The sequence below is a fragment of the Hyla sarda genome, chromosome 4, assembly GCF_029499605.1.
Source record: "Hyla sarda isolate aHylSar1 chromosome 4, aHylSar1.hap1, whole genome shotgun sequence".
NCBI classification, from domain to species: Eukaryota; Metazoa; Chordata; class Amphibia; order Anura; family Hylidae; genus Hyla; species Hyla sarda.
Window position 1 is genome coordinate 112,854,780 of NC_079192.1, and position 19,790 is coordinate 112,874,569.

Consider the following 19,790-nt stretch of genomic DNA (forward strand, 5'->3'; position numbering starts at 1 on the left):
GACGGGGTCATCGCGGTCCCAGAGCGGTGTGGCCCATGACAGAGCTTTCCCAGACAGAAGACTGACTACGAATGCCACCTTAGACCTTTCAGTAGGAAACTGGTCCGACATCATCTCCAAGTGCAGGGAACATTGTGAAAGAAAGCCACGGCAAAACTTAGAGTCCCCATCAAATTTGTCCGGCAGGGACAAGCGGAGGCGAGGAGTGGCCACTCGCTGCGGAAGAGGTGCAGGAGCTGGCGGAGGAGAAGGTTGTTGCTGCTGTAGCTGTGACTGAAATTGCAGTAGCTGAGACTGAAGCTGCTGTAGCTGCGACTGAAGTTGCTGAGTCATGGTGGTCAAGTACGACAGCTGGTGCTCTTGTTGGGCGATCTGTCGAGCTTGCTGGGCGACCAGCGTAGTGAGGTCGGCGACAACTGGCAGAGGAACTTCAGCGGGATCCATGGCCGGATCTACTGTCACGATGCCGGCTGGCAGGAGGTGGATCCTCTGTGCCAGAGAGGGATTGGCGTGGACCGTGCTAGTGGACCGGTTCTAAGTCACTACTGGTGTTCACCAGAGCCCGCCGCAAAGCGGGATGGTCTTGCTGCGGCGGTAGTGACCAGGTCGTATCCACTAGCAACGGCTCAACCTCTCTGACTACTGAAGATAGGCGCGGTACAAGGGAGTAGACAGAAGCAAGGTCGGACGTAGCAGAAGGTCGGGGCAGGCAGCAAGAATCGTAGTCAATAAGGCAATAGCAGGAGGTCAAGTACACAGTATGGACAAACACAGTAACGCTTTCACTAGGCTCTAAGGCAACAAGATCCGGCAGGGGAGTGCAGGGGCAGAGATCAGATATAGTCTGGGAGCAGGTGGAAGCCAATTAAGCTAATTGGGCCAGGCACCAATCATTGGTGCACTGGCCTTTTAAGTCTCAGGGAGCTGGCGCGCGCGCGCCCTAGAGAGCGGAGCCGCGCGCGCCAGCACATGACAGCGGGGGACCGGGACGGGAAAGTGACCTGGGATGCGATTCGCGAGCGGGCGCGTCCCGCTGTGCGAATCGCATCCCCGACGGCCAAGACAGTGCAGCGCTCCCGGTCAGCGGGACCGACCGGGGCGCTGCGGAGAGAGAGACGCCGTAAGCGCTCCGGGGAGGAGCGGGGACCCGGAGCGCTAGGCGTAACATCTGCCTTCACTTCTGCTTTGGTGTTGTCAAGACCTGATCAGGACAAGCCATTTACTTTAGAGGTGGATGCATCGTCAGTTGGTACAGGAGCAGTATTGACACAAAGATCTTCCAAGGGAAGGACTGTGACTTGCGGATTTTTCTCGAAGACCTTCTCTCCAGCAGAGAGAAATTATACTATTGGAGACTGTGAGCTCCTGGCTATTAAGTTGGCCTTGGAAGAATGGCGACATCTCTTAGAGGGCTCAGTGCATCCAATAACTATCTGTACGGATCGCAAGAACTTGCTCTATCTTCAGTCTGTCCATCGTCTCAACCCTCAACAGGCTCGCTAGTCCCTGTTCTTCTCCAGGTTTAACTTTTTTATTCATTTCTGTCCAGCAGAGAAGAATTTTTGGGCTGACGCTCTATCTAGATCTTCTGAGGTACAGGACCTGGAATCACATCGTCTTCAACACATTGTTCCTCCTGATCGTCTTATTTACGCAGCACCAGGATCTGCCTCCTGGGAAGACTTATGTATCTTCTCGTCTGAGACTCCGAATTTTGAGATGGGTCATTCCTCTCTGTTGGCTGGTCATTTCGTTGTCAGTAAATCCTTGTAACTAATTTCCTGACAGTATTGGTGGCCCACTCTGAAATGGGATGTCATTGACTTTGTTCGTTCCTGCTCAGTCTGTGCCCGGGACAAAATACCACGTGCCAAGCCTGCCGTTCCTCTATATCCTTTGCCTGTCCCTGACCTGCTCTGGACTAATATTGCAATGAACTTTATTACTGACCTTCCTTCTTCTAGCGGCAATACGGTCATCTGGGTTGTTGTAAATCGATTTTCTAAAATGGCTCATTTTGTGCCCTTGCCTGGTTTGCCATCTGCACCTCAACTTGCTAAACTGTTCCTTTCCCATATCTTCCGTCACCATGGATTACAGACACATATTGTCTCTGACCGGGTTCGTCTCCAAATTCTGGAGGGCCCTCTGCTCACATCTTCAAGTTAAATTGGATTTCTCCTCTGCCTATCATCCCTAATCCAATGGTAAAGTTGAGAGGATAAACCAGATCTTGGGAGATTATCTTCGCCACTTTGTTTCTGCCCTCCAAGACGACTGGGCCGATCTACGATCTACTACCCTGGGCTGAGTTTTCTTACAACCATAGGGATACCGAATCCACAGGAACTTCACCCTTCTTTGTGGTCTATGGACGTCATCCTCATCCACCTTTGCCCTTGTCTTCTCCCGCTGGTGTCCATATGGCAGATGAACTTGTATGGAACTTCGACCCTCCCTTCTTTGTGCCATGACCCGTATGAAATCTCAAGCAGACAAGAAAAGGCGCTCTCCTTTTGAATACTCGCCTGGGGACAAAGTGTGGTTGTCATCTAAATATATCCGCTTCAAAGTACCCTGTTTTATTATCTTTATCTGCCTTCCTCCCTTCGGATCCCAAATTCTTTTCACGTCTCCCTCTTGAAACCCGCCATCCATAACAGCTTCTCAAAAAAGGACATTCTTCCTACTCTCATCTCGGGTACCTCTGATGTATATTCTGTCAAGGAAATTCTGGACTCCAAACTCATCAGAGGAAAATGTTTCTTTCTTGTATATTGGGAGGGATTCGGACCAGAGGAGAGGTCTTGGGAACCACAGGATAACATCCTAGATCAGGATCTTCTCAAATGATTCTTGAGCCGTAAAAAGAGGGGGAGACCATGAGCGCAGTGTCCCTGTGTCCCCGACTGCCGGTGGGGCGGGGAGTCTCATGGCAGTATGCGCCCGCATGCGAATCCTGGCCCGTCTCTCCCCACGTTCCGTTCCTGCAGCTCCTTCTGTCTCCCAGCTCCGGTGGGCGCGTCTCCGTCCCTTAGGGCTGGCGCGTGCCAGAGCTCTGAAATTTAAAGGGCCATTAAGCCCACAATTAGTGAATACACCTGAAACCACATTATAAGTTGTTTGCATCTCCCACACTTCCCTGCCGGATCTTCAGTGCCTATTGCCTAAGAGAAAGCGTTCCTATTGCGTTTTGCCATACCCATGTTTCCAGACCTTCCTGCTAAGTTTTTTTGACTACAAACCTTTGCTGCCTGCCTTGACCTTCTGCTACGTTCACTAAGCTACTGCCTCTTCCTTCGGTACCTTGTCCAGTTACCTGTGTGGTCGAGCCATTTCGGGGGTAGGGACCTGGGTGTCTCCTGCCACAGCAAGCCCATCCTGCCTTGCGGCTGACTCTGGTAAAGACCAGCGGCACCTTAGACTCCGCTCCTTGATACAGTCCCAATCATCAGCCACAGAGGTAGAGGATCCACATCCAGCTCCGTCACAATATATATACCTATATATATATATATATATATATATATATATACCTAATATTAAGCCTACTGGACAGAATGCTGTTCAAATGTATTATGGTTCCTGTACAAACTTAAATATTACCTGTCACAAAATAAAACTTTTAATATAGTGTTCCTTGTGTGATTAGCAGACACTTTCCCATTCACTTGCTTTTAAAATAATCAACATAAATATGTTAAAAATGTAGGTGGCTCTGTTCTGTTCCCTGCCACAATTAATACAGTGAGTTTGGTCTCCTCCAGGCCTGGCAGGAGTCGGAATCCAGGAAGTGTTTCTCTGCACGGAACTTGATTGTCAGTTGTACAGAAAGTGAAAGCTCCATGGATTCTCACAGAAAGCCACACAGACTGAAAGCTGCAGGAGAGCCTTACTGAAATCTGCACAGACTGAAACATACACAGAGCTTGAGGTCTTCTATTCATCACAGTGCTGCAACAATGGGAGGGCAAAGTTGTCCCCCAGCAGGCTTCAGTGATGTCATGCCTGCTAGGAAATGCCCACTTTCTTCTGCTGGGAAATTGCACTATGCGGGCAAGAAGAAAGGTATTATACACAGCTTTTTAAAGCTCTGAAATTGTTTTTAAGGGCAGGCTGGGTGTTAGGAGTAGTTAGGGAACATAGCTTGATGTAGTTGAGAACAGTTTATTTGGTGACACTTTTTAAACCCAGTGGTGTAACTGAAAGCTCCTGGCCCCCAAATACCAGCAACCCCCATGTACAATGTACAATTTATCAACCTAATTTATTCCTAAGTGTCTTTGAGCCCCTTAGGTTCAGGGCCACACACTTCTGTCTCTACAAGCCCATAGTAGCTACACCCTTCTCCACGGAGCACCACACACAGGCTTTAAAAAAAAAACAACCGTTATTTTAATAAATGTAGTTGTGTCAGTTTTCTCACTCTATTATGGTAATGCTTTATCTTAGAAAGTAAACTATATAGATTATAAATATTTATCAGTACATTATTATTTATGCATTTCCATGATCTTGAAGTCTAAAAGTCACCAAAGATGAACCTTCACTTTTATACCAGGGCACTTTCTATGTCTAAAAGGTAGGTGAAAATATGGCTATATATCTAAACACTCCACATTTGGACAGCACAGCTGAATAAACCATGGCAGTCAAAGTGCCTCATTGAATATTTAATAATTATAATTCCCCTGATCTGAAAGTAATTCATGTTTTGTAAAGATCAGAGACATTTGGCAAATTGAATGTTACATGTCATCCAAGTGTAGGGAAAGAATAACCACTGGGCGATTTGTTGGCAGTAATGACTATAAAATGAGAAAAAGAATGATGAGGGCCCATCTTGACTCTCCCACAAATTAATATTTAATGGAAACTACATTTAGCAAACCATTAAGTTTGGTTGACAGAGTTTTTAAGCTCCAAAGTTACTTGCTTTCCCATATGCCATTTGATGCAGTTTTGTGAAGACATACGCATAGATTTTAACAAAAAAACAATAAAAAATAATTCCCTTTACTATCCAACTCTTGCTTTATTTTCAAAAACTGACTTCAAAAAAGAGAGACTAGAAAAAAGACCATGCTTTAGTATTTGAGTATAATCGGTAAAAACAATTCTAGGTACCACATTTGTCACCTCACTTATTGACTTAATATTGTGCAATTATTACTAGAAACAGAATTTGACACCTGAATGCGATGTAATCAAAAGTTTTAAAAGTTACAAACGGTCAGACCAGACTTAAAAGAGAAGAGCTTCTATGGCAACCTGACCTGCTATAACTTTTCAAATAAAAATAATAACGGTACAAAAAATGTTTTCAAGAAGTGGAGAGTGTTATTGTAAATACTTTTTTTCTAACCTACATGTGGGAACTTTTATGGACTGGTAGTGAAAGAACAGATCACCACCACTTTAAAACTCCTATCTTACAGTTGTTTCTGGCTTATCTTGTGTTATTGGCATATATTTGGCTAGTATATGCACAGGCCTTTGGTTATGTGTTATCCAGACAGTGCCTTGTTGTATTTGTTTTTTTATGTATGTTAGCTGGTACATAATGTTTATACTGGGTTTTATTTACTATAAGAGCATGGCCGAGAGCATGGCCGAGAGGTTACTATCCACATACATATAGACACTGCTGGGAACCCTCAGAGGATTGAGACAAGTTTGCTCTGGTACAGCCTCTCTACTAAAAGGAAGTAAGTTCAGAGTTGCCTATCTGAAGAAAAGGAGTCTAGTGTGGAGGAGAGAGAGGAGTGCAGTAGCCTCTCTCCCTATGACACAAAGATCTGTGATAGCAGCGTTGATGTCTCCTTGAGGGCTTCTTTTTAGCACTAATATGGGTCTGATGAGCATCCCAGTGTAAAGAGTTAGACTTAATCTTATAAATGGAACGTGCAAGTGGCTGACATGCGGTATAAATGAAGTATGCCAGCAAACTGTTCTTTATTCAAACTTAATGTACTATGATATGTCTATATTAGGCTATATTCACACATTCTTTTGGTCAGTATTTTTTTTATAAAACCAGCAGTGGAACCAACACAGAAAAAGGTGCAATTCTTTCCAGTATAATGTTTTTCTGTGTCAGTTCTGCTTCTGCTGTTTAGGGTGCATGAATAAAGAACTGAAGTCCTATAAGACTCTCTGAACAGAATGTCCTGGGGCCTCCTCTAGGTTTAGGGTTCTCTTGACTACCCAGTCAAGCCCAGCAAACATGTTGTCACAGTTGAGACAGTACATAGGAAGGCTTTTTGCTGCAGTTGATTGTAGTGCTTAAAGGAGATATCCAGCCAAAAGTGGTAAAAATAAAAAATGAAATAAGTTATTTATATATGCTCACCATGACTCCACAAGCAGACGTACAAGCAAAGAAACGGTCTTGGAGGCTCTGCTCAAAACTTGAATGCAAGTGAAGGACTCAGGCCAGTACAGGACAACATACAATTTATTGGTTACAGTAAGGACAACTGGGGTACTGGTCCGGACATCCTGTGAGTTAGCTGTGCTGTCGTGGTCCTGACCAATCAATAAATTGTACATTGTCCTGTGCTGATCTGAGTTCTTCATTTGTGTTCAAGTTTTGAGCAGTGCATCCAAGACCGTTTTTTTTGCTTATATGTTCACTTGTCCAAATTGGCTTCCTTCCTGGAATCTGATACCGGTCAGAGTACGGCAGCCAAAGTCTACTTCACTTTCCATACCACTGCAGTTACACACCAACGTGTAACTTTATTTTCAGATCAGTATAGCACACCTTTTTGATATACAGGGTGGGCCATTTATATGGATACACCTTAATAAAGTGGGAATGGTTGGTGATATTAACTTCCTGTTTGTGGCACATTAGTATATGTGCGGGGGGAAACTTTTCAAGATGGGTGGTGACCATGGCGGCCATTTTGAAGACGGCCATTTTGAATCCAACTTTTGTTTTTTCAATAGGAAGAGGGTCATGTGACAAATCAAACTTATTGGGAATTTCACAAGAAAAACAATGATGTGCTTGGTTTTAAAGTAACATGAGCTATTTACAAGTTTCTGACAACTTATAAAATGTGTTGAATGTGCTGGCCATTGTGTTGGATTGTCAATGCAACCCTCTTCTCCCACTCTTCACACATTGATAGCAACACCGCAGGAGAAATGATAGCACAGGCTTCCAGTATCCGTAGTTTCAGGTGCTGCACATCTTGTATCTTCACAGCATAGACAATTGCCTTCAGATGACCCCAAAGATAAAAGTCTAAGGGGGTCAGATCGGGAGACCTTGGGGGCCATTCAACTGGCGTATGACGACCAATCCACTTGATGTGTTTCCCTCTTTATGCACTGAAGCTGGCACGTTCCCTGAGTTTTTCCAGCAAGATGGTGCACCACCACATTATGAGTGTCAGGTCCGAGCATTCCTAGATTAACAGTTTCCTGGAAAGTGGATTGGTCGTCGTGGGCCAGTTGAATGGCCCCCATTGACAATCCAAAACAATGGGCAGAACATTAAACACATTTTATAAGTGGTCAGAAACTTGCAAATAACTCATGAAAGAATAAAGTTATGTTAAAACCAAGCACATCATTGTTTTTCTTGTGAAATTTCCAATAAATTTAATGTGTCCCATGACCCTCTTCCTATTGAAAAAACAAAAGTTGGATTCAAAATGGCCGACTTCAAAATGTCTGCCATGGACCCCACCAATCTTGAACAATTTCCCCCCTCACATATACTTATGTGCCACAAACAGGAAGTTAATATCACCAACCATTCCCATTTTATTAAGGTGTATCCTCATAAATAGCCCACCCTGTGCATTACCAGGGAGCATCCCCTGTCTTTTTTTCTCTGTCCCAATATCTAAAATCGGACCCCCATAGCCCCCATAAACAGCCTTTGAAAGTACAGCAAAAGTGTGAGGCAAAAAATACACAAACAATCAGCACCTGTGCCTGTTATCTGTGTGAGCTGCAGGGAGGGGCTGCCTTCAGGGAGTGAGCAGTGAACATAGATAAGGAAGGTGTGTGTGCCAATCAAGGACAATCACACATGGCACACTGACCAGAGGAGAGTCAGTGATGTGTCATCTACTGTAATCACTAGTCATCATGTGTGATAATTTCTACTGGACTTCCTGCCTGGAAGAAAAGCTGAGAGAAGCAGACTATATGCTCAGCAAAGATTATACTTTTTATTGCAAAGTTATATAACTTTAACAATTGCAGTTATATAAAGGTAATTTCATTTGGTTGGAGTTCTACATTAAAATATTAAACAGCCAGGATCAGAATTGTGTCTTGTAGTGAGAATCTTTAGGGGGAATTGTGGAACCATAGCACGGGCCCATCTATGTGTTAAAATATGTGTTAAAGTTCTAAACACAGAATAGAAAAATGGAGCACTCAGCAAATGTACAGTTTTAATATGTTTTCTAAAGTTGTTTCAGCATATTTGATATGTTCCTTGTGTATCAAAATGTATATCTTTTTTATATCCAAATTTGACATTCTGACACTTTTTCTACACCAACTCCATTGTCCTTAACTATTTTTACTTTTCTATAAATTCCACTTTGTCCTAGAGTATCAATGCATGAGAATCTCCTTTGCTCAAGGACAAGCTGCAGACTTTACTGCACATCTCTTTTGATTTGTGAACACATGGTTCAATGTGGAATTACACTGTTGTATTTATTTATTCATTTTCTATTTAAGGATTAGAAACACGGTTTGGTAAATCTAGTAAGATGTGTCTGGATGAAGCCCTGTTATATGAAGGTTCTACTCATCTGACCTAGTTGCACTTATACCACCGTAAGAGGAGTAACAGCCTATTTGGCTCAGGAAAGATGAATAATGCAGGAAAGGATAACAGAGCAGCATGATGACTCAATGTTTAGGGCAGCATTGATTGCTTGTGTGCAAATGTAATTCCTGGCCAGTCTTTCATTTTACATGAATGTGCTGTATAAGCAAAAGTCTATTTTGTAAAAGTGATAACAAAGCATTTTCAATAAAATTACTGATACCATGATACTATGCCCTAAAGACTTGTGAGTTTTAGAATAATTTTATAAAACAAAGGGACATATATGTTCAGTACTACAATTGATGCCACAGCGGTGTTGTCATGTTGCACATAGGACAACCTGCAACCTTGATAAATATTGTGTATTGAAAAATACCTTGATGCATAATGTTTTACATTATGGTGCATTTTTTATTGCCTAGAAAACACATGCTATAACAGTCTCTCTATATTCTGGAGCAATTACTGACACCTTATTGTGTTGTTTGAAGAAGACTGGTGGGGAATAGTTTCAGAAAATACACTGACCATTAAGTGTTGCATATCTGTTTATATTTTAGGCCATCAAAAAATGTTTATAAACTGCAGCATAAGAACACAGCCTCAAAGTGTACCTGTCGGTAACAAAACCTTTTTCTAATATGTAGATAATACCATTATATGTATATTTGTAATATACATTGGTTAAAACGTGTGTACATTTTGTCCTTATAGCTATTGTCTGTGACAAGCAGGGCTCTGTGCAGTAAGGACAAGCAGGGCTCTGTGCAGTGAGGACAAGCAGGGTTATGTACACTGAGGACAAGCCGGGCTCTGTACACTGAGGACAAGCAGGGCTCTGTAAACTGAGGACAAGAAGGGCTCTCTACACTGAGGACAAGCAGGGCTCTGTACACTGAGGACAAGTGGGGCTCTGTACACTGAGGACAAGCAGGGCTCTGTACACTGAGGACAAGTGGGGCTCTGTACACTGAGGACAAGCAGGGCTCTGTACATTGAGGACAAGCGGGGCTATGTACACTGTGGACAAGCAGGGCTCTGTGCAGTGAGGACAAGCAGGGCTCTGTACACTGAGGACAAGCAGGGCTCTGTACACTGAGGACAAGAAGGGCTCTCTACACTGAGGACAAGCAGGGCTCTGAACACTGAGGACAAGCAGGGCTCTGTACACTGTGGACAAGCAAGGCTCTATACACTGAGGACATGAAGAGCTCTGTACACTAAGGACAAGCAGAACTCTGTACAGTGAGGAAAAGCAGGGCTCTGTACAATGAGGACAAACAGGGCTCTGTGCAGTGAGGACAAGCAGGGCTCTGTACACTGAGAACAAGCAGGGCTCTGTGCACTGAGGACAAGCCGGGCTCTGTACACTGAGGACAAGCACGGCTCTGTATACTGAGGACAAGCAGGGCTCTGTACACTGAGGACAAGCAGGGCTCTGTACACTGAGGACAAGCGGGGCTCTGTACACTGAGGACAAGCAGGGCTCTGTACATTGAGGACAAGAGGGGCTATGTACACTGAGGACAAGCAGGGCTCTGTGCAGTGAGGACAAGCAGGGCTCTGTACACTGAGGACAAGCAGGGCTCTGTAAACTGAGGACAAGAAGGGCTCTCTACACTGAGGACAAGCAGGGCTCTGAACACTGAGGACAAGCAGGGCTCTGTACACTGTGGACAAGCAAGGCTCTGTACACTGAGGACAAGCAGGGCTCTGTATACTGAGGACAAGCAGGGCTCTGTACACTGAGGACAAGCAGGGCTCTGTACACTGAGGACAAGTGGGGCTCTGTACACTGAGGACAAGCAGGGCTCTGTACATTGAGGACAAGCGGGGCTATGTACACTGAGGACAAGCAGGGCTCTGTGCAGTGAGGACAAGCAGGGCTCTGTACACTGAGGACAAGCAGGGCTCTGTACACTGAGGACAAGAAGGGCTCTCTACACTGAGGACAAGCAGGGCTCTGAACACTGAGGACAAGCAGGGCTCTGTACACTGTGGACAAGCAAGGCTCTGTACACTGAGGACAAGAAGGGCTCTGTACACTAAGGACAAGCAGAACTCTGTACAGTGAGGACAAGCAGGGCTCTGTACAATGAGGACAAACAGGGCTCTGTGCAGTGAGGACAAGCAGGGCTCTGTACACTGAGGACAAGCAGGACTCTGTGCACTGAGGACAAGCAGGGCTCTGTGCACTGAGGACAAGCAGGGCTCTGTGCAGTGAGGACAAGCAGGGCTCTGTGCAGTGAGGACAAGCAGGGCTCTGTACACTGATTTAGGAAATACTGCAGTTAGGAAATACGGCTCTGTGCAGTTAGGCTCTGTGATATACTCCCGGCTCACACATCAGAATGATTGACAAGCAAGGAGCCAGCATAGAGCCCTGCTTGTCCGGCCCTCACTTTCTGTTTTTTGACTCCTTATAGAGACACAGGCAATAGCTGCAGGGACAGCATTTTTTCACCCACAAATATACAAATCTCCACACACTACTGGATCACTAATAAGTCTCCATACACCACTGGATCTCTAACAAGTATCCACAAACCACTGGATATCTAATAAGTCTCCACACACCACTGGATCTCTAATAAGTCTCCAGATACCACTGGATCTCTAATAAGTCTCTACACTCCGCTGGATCTCTAATAAGTTTCCACAAATCACTGGATCTCTAATAAGCCTCTACATTCCACTGGATCTCTAATAAGTCTCTACACACCACTGGATTTCTAACAAGTATCCACACACCACTGGATCTCTAATAAGTCTCCAGACACCACTGGATCTCTAATAAGTCTCCAGACACCACTGGATCTCTAATAAGTCTCTACACTCCACTGGATCTCTAATAAGTCTCCACACACTACTGGATCACTAATAAGTCTCCACAGACTACTGGAATGAGAATCTGTGCCCTCCTGAGTTCCCTTTAGAGTAGGAAATTGAATGTCTGTTTAAATAATTAACTAAATATATAAGGGTAGTAGAAAGAAGGAAGGATATATATTTAATAAATAAATAGTAGCTAAATAAAGGTAGTCTTCTGCTTGGGATCAATTGTGAATGAACTAGAGCTCAGTATTGCAGTTAGCATTATTTATGGCGCTGGTGAATATCACAGAAAGCCTCCTCTTTGTGATCAAATGTCTGAGAGTGACCTGCAATGTCAGAAAAATATTTCCTAAATCCAAAAACCCCATTCCACCTGGTTAGAAGAATAAATGCAGACAGTAACAGGAAGCACTAGAATTCAGTATTTTGCAGAGTCATTTTTTGTAGCCTTGAAGGTCTATGAATAGGTTTCAGCACATTCCATTCCCACTTACAATTTTTATCAGAGCTGTTTAGAGCATTATTTTGTCTTTATGGTGTGTTTTATGACAGAAAATTGAGTCATGAGCAGGTACAGGTAAATTTTATTACAACTACCTAAAAGTCTTGCCTGTGCATAGATTGCATTTACTTAACTAGTGATGTGGATTATAAAATCAAAGGTGGATAGTTAAAGAGATATTCCCATCTGGACATTGAAGGCATAACGACAGGGTATAAATGTATATAATGTTTAAATGTATATAAATGTCAGATAGATGCAGGCCCAACCTTTGGGACCTAATCCATTTATTTGAATAAGTATCATACAATGATCCATTCAGCTTTCATCTAAAAATGAGTTATCTTAACTAGACCACCACACTAATACCTAAAATAACCGCACCTCAAAACAGTTGGGTTACCTTTCCAATACTGAGATAATGTAAGACATAAACAAAATATTATCGGAAATGCCATTTTTGTAAAATTGTCCTTTGAGCCCTTCAAATAGACTAGTGATGTAAATATATATATATATATATATGGGAATTTGCAAAGCAGCTCATTACATCACCTTTTCAGGTAATGTTCCCTGGTATCAGCTTAGCTCCTGATAAGGAATATAAAAAGCTGATCGGGATTTTATGCCAAGCCAGACTACTCCCCAAAAGGGAAGTTTCTACCCATCTGCAGACAGCTGTTTCGTGGTTTTTGCTACTCATCAGTACAGAGCAGGGTGATCTGGCTTGGCTGGGGTAAGAGGCCGGAGGTAAATACTCACCCACTTTATATATATATATAAAAAAAAATTGGGATCATCTATTCTTGGGTATTTTATCATTTTAATAAGCATCCTCATCTTTATTCTGACAATTAATTTTTCACAGTTTTTGCATAATGTAATGTAATTTGAAACATTTATCAGTGAGACTTGATTTCACAATGATCTGCACAGAAATGAAAAAAATCTAAGGCTAAAGTCACATCTATATATGCAAATGTAAGATAAGGGTAAGGGTATTTTCAGATCACATATCTTCCCTACACCACTTCTAAACCTTGGAATACCAGCAACCAGCAAAAAAAAAAAAACATTTAATCATATATCACATTCACAGCATACCTGTTTAAGAGGTAGTTCAAGATATGACACATAATCTACCTATGACTATTTTTGATTTACTTTATACCAATATGCAGGGCTGGACTGGCCTAATGGGATACTGGAATAATTTGTGGTAGGCCACTTGCCCTGGGTGAGGGTCTATCTAGCTAATATGGAGGAAGAGGGGGGGGAGCCTGTCTACCTACCAAATATTAAGGGGTGAAGAGATTTGCCTAGCTAATATGGAGGGAAAGAAGGGGGGGGGGGTGGAGAAGCCTGCTTAATTACCTAGCTAATATAAGGAAGGCTGGAAGGCAGAAATGTATTGTCTAGCCAATATGGAGGGAGGGAGAAGCCTACCTACCTAATGGGAAGGAGCGAGCTAATATGGCACACCATACGGCGGCAAAGAGGAGGCCTAACTGCCATATGCAGGAACAGAGGGGGCCTAACTACTATATGGGAGTACAGAGAGGGCCTCATTACTATATGCATAAAGGAGGCCTAAAATGTGTGTCTGGCAAACTCTGCAGAGACAAGTCTTTGCCAGGAAAAGTCTTCATGATGCCCAGGAAAGACAGAAAAGTAAAAGTGAACAGCTCTAATCAAAGACTTCACCTGGGATTCACTTGGAGAAGACATCACCTGTGATTCACTGGGAGAAGATGTCAGATGTGAATCACTTGGAGAAGATGTCATCTGTGATTCACTGGCTGTAACTGTAAGCATTTATATGGTTTGCAATGCCTGTGTAGTGTTGGTGTCTACCTGTAGATGGGCACTGTATGGGAAAATATTGGTCTTTTCAAAGTGGATTTTATTCAGTAGCAGTGTGGGGGAATAAATCATTTTGTGGTGGTAGTGGTACTGGTGTGACTATTATTTTTCCCTTGTATTCTGGTATTATTGGTAATATTGGTCTCAGTATACAGGATTTGGTCAGTAACAGTATGATGGTGATATTTATGGTGCTAACATTCCTCCTTGTTTACTGGTATTATTGATAATATTGGTCTCAGTATACAGGATTTGTCAGTAACAGTATGATGGTAATATGTATGGTGATAATATTCCTCCTTATATACTGGTATTATTGGTAATAGTGATCTCAATATACAGGATTTGGTCAGTACCAGAATGATGGTAATATGTACAGTGATAATATTCTTCCTTGTATACTGGTATTTTTGGTAATAATATTGGTCTCAGTATACAGGATTTGGTCAGTAACAGTATGATGGTAATATATACAGTGATAATATTCTTCCTTGTATACTGGTATTATTGGTAATTTTGCATATGCATTACCACCATTTTGTACTTTAATGGAGTACTGCGTCATTTTATTTATTTTTCTGTGATTGGGTCTTGGACACTGGCACCATTTCATTGGAACATTTGGCAAAGTGATGCTGTATTTCTTCTGTGACATACATATATTTATTCAAATGTATATAGACAGATTGATGTTCAGTAGATGTGTGTGTGTGTGTGTGTGTGTGTATGTATATATATATATATATATATATATATATATATATATACACACACACACACACATATATCTATCCACGTAAGGTATTTTGCCAGTGCGGCAGCCATTGGCTTGCACAATGACAGTGCTGTGGAGCTGGCATGCAATTATTCTCAGGGCTGTTTTTTTTTATTTTTTTATTAGATTTTTATATTTTTTTCAGAAGAACAGCAAAAAAAAGTACAGCAAAAGAATAATATGTCATAAAATCTGAAGTGAGTAGCACAGTACCTACACATTAAGAATACTAAACATATAGAAGCAAATACTGTGGCAAGGTTTCGTTAACCCCATCCCCAAAAGTGCAGAATACCTGCCACAAAAATATAGACACTGACAGTCACACACACATTCACACACAAAACAACAAAAAAAGGGGGGAGGGGGGGAGGAAAGGAAAGGGTCTACAGGCACCGAAGAAGGACCCCTGGTATCCATCACTCTATGTCATTCAGGAGACATAGGGGGCCCAGTGTGTTGCTTAAGGCTGCCAGATTGTACCGCTTAGTGTGTAATGGCAACACAACAGCATCAATTTGAGGTTTACTGAAGTGAGCAGACAGAGAACTATGCCACTTTGTAAAAAACTTCTTTGGGTCCCGCTCCCTATGCCTCTCCGTGTCCAGCCTGTCTACCTCCAGAAAGGTTCGTCTACCATGTCTGCTATGGCCGGAATGGTAGGCTTAATCCAGTCACACAAGAGTATACGTTTATCCACCAGGAGAATGACATGGAAAAATTTGGTAATTCTACGCAACCCCACCTTCCAGGGCTGGTTTTCAACCCCAGTCTGTATTAGAACTTTTTTATGCAGAAAAAAACAAGCAAATCTGATACCTACTCCCACTGTTGTGGAAATACTGTGGGCTTTCTCTGCAGATTGCTTTGGTTCAATGCATTGCAGTAAGATATACAATACAATCCGCAGGAAAACTCTACACTTGTTATTAAACCCTCATAGGGGACAGATTTGCAGCTCTCTTATGCCACCTTTTGGAGGTCGCTTTTCCTTCAAGTCAGTGTCTGACTCTGATAAGAAGCCTTAGGACATGACTGGAAATGTAATCCAAGCCAGACCACTCTCCAGCAGAAGAGTATACCTATCAGATGTTGAAATTCAACATACTTAATCCTTCTTTCTCCCAACATCACCTAACTTTTGGCAAATTTTTCACTAATGTGTATGGGGGCCTTACAGTAGATGAGTAGATGTTACTAATAGGCCCTAGGCATCAAAGTCTGACATAAGTCTGTGCATAAGTACACAGTATAGTTAGGTTGAACTCGATGGACTCTTTTTTCAACCTTACAAACTATGTTTCTATGTTACTATATGAGGGACTTTATCAATTAATTTGTGACATTATTTTGACTTAGGAAAGTCACATAAATGGCATATGCCATAATTGTACTTTAGTTTGTGACTTTTATATCACCTCAACTCTTTTCATAGTCATATGAAAAGTGGTCGAGGTCACCAGGGAGGGGATGTGTCCAGAAATGTTCTGATGGGTTTATCATTTCTAATCCTCTTAATAAATTTGGCACAGCTTTCTAATGGACTTTAGTTTAAAGGGGTATTCCAGGCAAAACCTTTTTTTATATATATCAACTGGCTCCGGAAAGTTAAACAGATTTGTAAATTATTCACAAAGGAGGTAGTGCGGCACTGCGTGAGTGTGCTGGATTAGGAATGGCAGGTGGGAGTTGGTGTAGCTGTAATGCCTCTGGTGGTGCTCAGATACTATAATAAGCAAAGTTCATGATATCCGTGAAGAGAAAGGAAAATATCGGCACTCACCAGTGTGGCTGCAGGGTCTTCTTTATTAAGACATACTCACATGCGGGGTACAGAAGAGAGGGGAATGGGGGGACAAGTGGTGGCGACCGAGCTCTAGTTTCGCACACTTGGTGTGCTTCGTCCGGCCGGACGAAGCACACCAAGTGTGCGAAACTAGAGCTCGGTCGCCACCACTTGTCCCCCCATTCCCCTCTCTTCTGTACCCCGCATGTGAGTATGTCTTAATAAAGAAGACCCTGCAGCCACACTGGTGAGTGCCGATATTTTCCTTTCTCTTCACGGATATCATGAGATTTGTAAATTACTTCTATTAAAAAATATTAATCCTTCCAATAGTTATTAGCTTCTGAAGTTTTCTGTCTAACTGATCAATGATAATGTCACGTCCCGGGAGCTGTGCATGATGGGAGAATATCCCTATAGGAACTGCACAGCTCCCGGGACGTGAGTCATCAGAGAGCAGTTAGACAGAAAACAACAACTCAACTTCAGAAGCTAATAACTATTGCAAGGATTAAGATTTTTTAATAGAAATAATTTACAAATCTGTTTAACTTTCCGGAGCCAGTTGATATATAAAAAAAAAGTTTTGGCCTGGAATACCCCTTTAAGACTGGCGTATTAAACATTGGTCTTAATAATTATCTCCTTATACTGTATATGTTGTTTATGTTTTCTTACTAAAGGAAATGTTCCACAATGAATAACAACACAAAAAGAGTAAGGTGTTTGTCAATATGTTACTTTAATTATCTTTTACTAATTTGCAATAATGGGCTTTGTCCGCTATTCATGTCTAAAGCTGAATTCTCAAATACCCCAAAAAATGCAAACAAACAAAAAAAAAGGTATTGGCAAAGTTGCTGAAATCTTTTTGTAGATTTAATAACTAGCCTTGCTGATGTTCCAGTGTCAGGCTGATAATTTGTATTACATTATCTGCATTCAAAAAGGCAAACATGGGCTTGTGTAATAGGGTCAAAGATCAGCCGACAAACAAACAAATGCCATTTTGTCAGCCGTTTGGGTTGTATTGACCCGCTAAAAAAACAGCTGTACACCTCCCGTCTGTTATGGGATGTCCAGCCAAAGGCTAAATGCCTCAAGGTGCTGCACGAACGAGGTAGTTCAGGTGGCCGGCTCCATTCGAAGCTCAAGGAATATAAATGCCTTGTAAACAAGCGCCAATCTACAAGATCAGCGCTCATTTACTGGGTGGCTTTGGACGTCTAATACGGTCTTAAAAATAAAAGGGTTACATTACAAGTTATGTGCTGCAGGTCTTCTGTGTTTATTCCTGCACAGCAATGCTCCCGGTCACTCACTGAAACTTGGATAGCTAGGGGATAGTGCTGAGCAGGAGAAAACGGTAGAGGATGTAGAGGTCAAATTTTAGGGATCACAGATGTCAGATCACCAATGTTAAAGGGGTTTTCCATGTTTTAAGTAAAATTGTAAATGGCCCCAAAACATATTAAAACAATAAACAACAATCAGCTCCATACTCCTGGCATCATGGCTCCCATCACTCAGCGGTGTTGCCAAGAGTATGGAAAGTGACCACAGAGGCCGCTGATTGGCACTGGCAGTCAAGTGACCTCCGCTCCTAAAGCAAGATTGAAATGCTGACCAGAGGGTAAACAGGGGCTCAGCGCAGTATACCGGAAGTAAGTATCAGCTTGTTTGTTGTTTTAATAAGTTTTGGGACAATTTACAATTTTACTGAAAACTTTGATAATTTCTTTAAGAATGTTATGGCACATAGCAATTACATTTAATGTTAGCTAGGGAAAAAACTGAAGTGAATCCAGCAGAAACAAGAAGTATACATCTTTCCTTCATAGATCCCATTCAGGGCTGGTGCAAGGATTTTTGCCACCTTAGAGAAAAGCTAATTTTGCCGCCCTTGACTCTGCCCATTGGCCCGCTCTTTAACACGCCCATCTCACTACTGGGGAGACAGACTACAACAAGCTTCCTCCCGATGTAAGCTTCTTACTACTAGGGTGACACACTGTAACAAACCTCCTCCTCATGTAATCTCCTTACTACAGGGGTGACACACTGTAAAAAAAAACTTCCTCCTCATGTAATCACCTTACTACTGGGGTGACACACTGTAACAAACCTCCTACTCATGTAATCTCTTTACTACTGGGGTGACACGCTGTAAAAAACCTCCACCTCATGTAATTAGCTTACTACTGGGGCGACACACTGTAACAAACCTCCTCCTCATGTAATCTCCTTACTACTGGGGTGACACACTGTAAAAAACCTCCACCTCATGTAATTACCCAACTACTGGGGCGACGCACTGTAACAAACCTCCTCCTCATGTAATCTCCTTACTACTGGGGTGACACACTGTAAAAAACTTCCTCCTCCTCATGTAATCTCCTTACTACTGGGGTGACACACTGTAACACACCTCCTCCTCATGTAATCTCCTTACTACTGGGGTGACACACTGTAAAAAAATCTCCTCCTCATGTAATCTCATCACTACTGGTGTAACACACTGTAACAAACCTCCTCCTCATGTAATATCATCACTACTGTGGTGACACACTGTAACAAACCCCCTCCTTATGTAATTACCTTACTACTGGGTTGACACACTGTAACAAACCTCCTCCTCATGTAATATCATCTGTACTGGGGTGACACACTGTAACAAACCCCCTCCTTATGTAATCACCTTACTGCTGGGGTGACAAACTGTAACAAACCTCCTCCTCATGTAATCTCCTTACTACTGGGGTGACACACTGTAACAAACCCCCTCCTTATGTAATCACCTTACTGCTTGGGTGACACACTGTAACAAACCTCCTCCTCATGTAATCTCCTTACTAATGGGGTGACAAACTGTAAAAAACCTCCTCCTCATGTAATCACCTTACTTTTATTTTTTAATCTAAGAGCCAAGGAACGTGCTCTCGAATCAACCAAAGTGCAAGAAAAAGTGCAAACGAGTTACACAAAAAAAAAAAAAACATGCACAGAGGATGCGGTCTATCGCAAGCCCTTCTCCGATAGGAGAGAGGCCCCCCAACAAACCTTGCCCTTTGCCTCCGGACCAAAAGGTACCTGCGAGGTTCCAGGTTCGATGTCCCTTTTCGACGAAGCTACTAAGGGACCACAAATGCTCCCGGCATCCCCCCTGGCGTTAGCCAAGGTATCTGCCCGCAGAGCCGATAACGGTGGGTACCCTGCCAAA

General features: G+C 42.7%; 1 protein-coding gene across 3 annotated transcripts in view; it reads right to left on the reverse strand.

Annotated features, from left to right (window-relative positions):
• The window catches only part of SV2B (synaptic vesicle glycoprotein 2B), a 154,060-nt gene that overhangs the window by 79,687 nt on the left and 54,583 nt on the right, over positions 1 to 19,790 (reverse strand). The gene's annotated exons all lie outside the window — the stretch shown is intronic.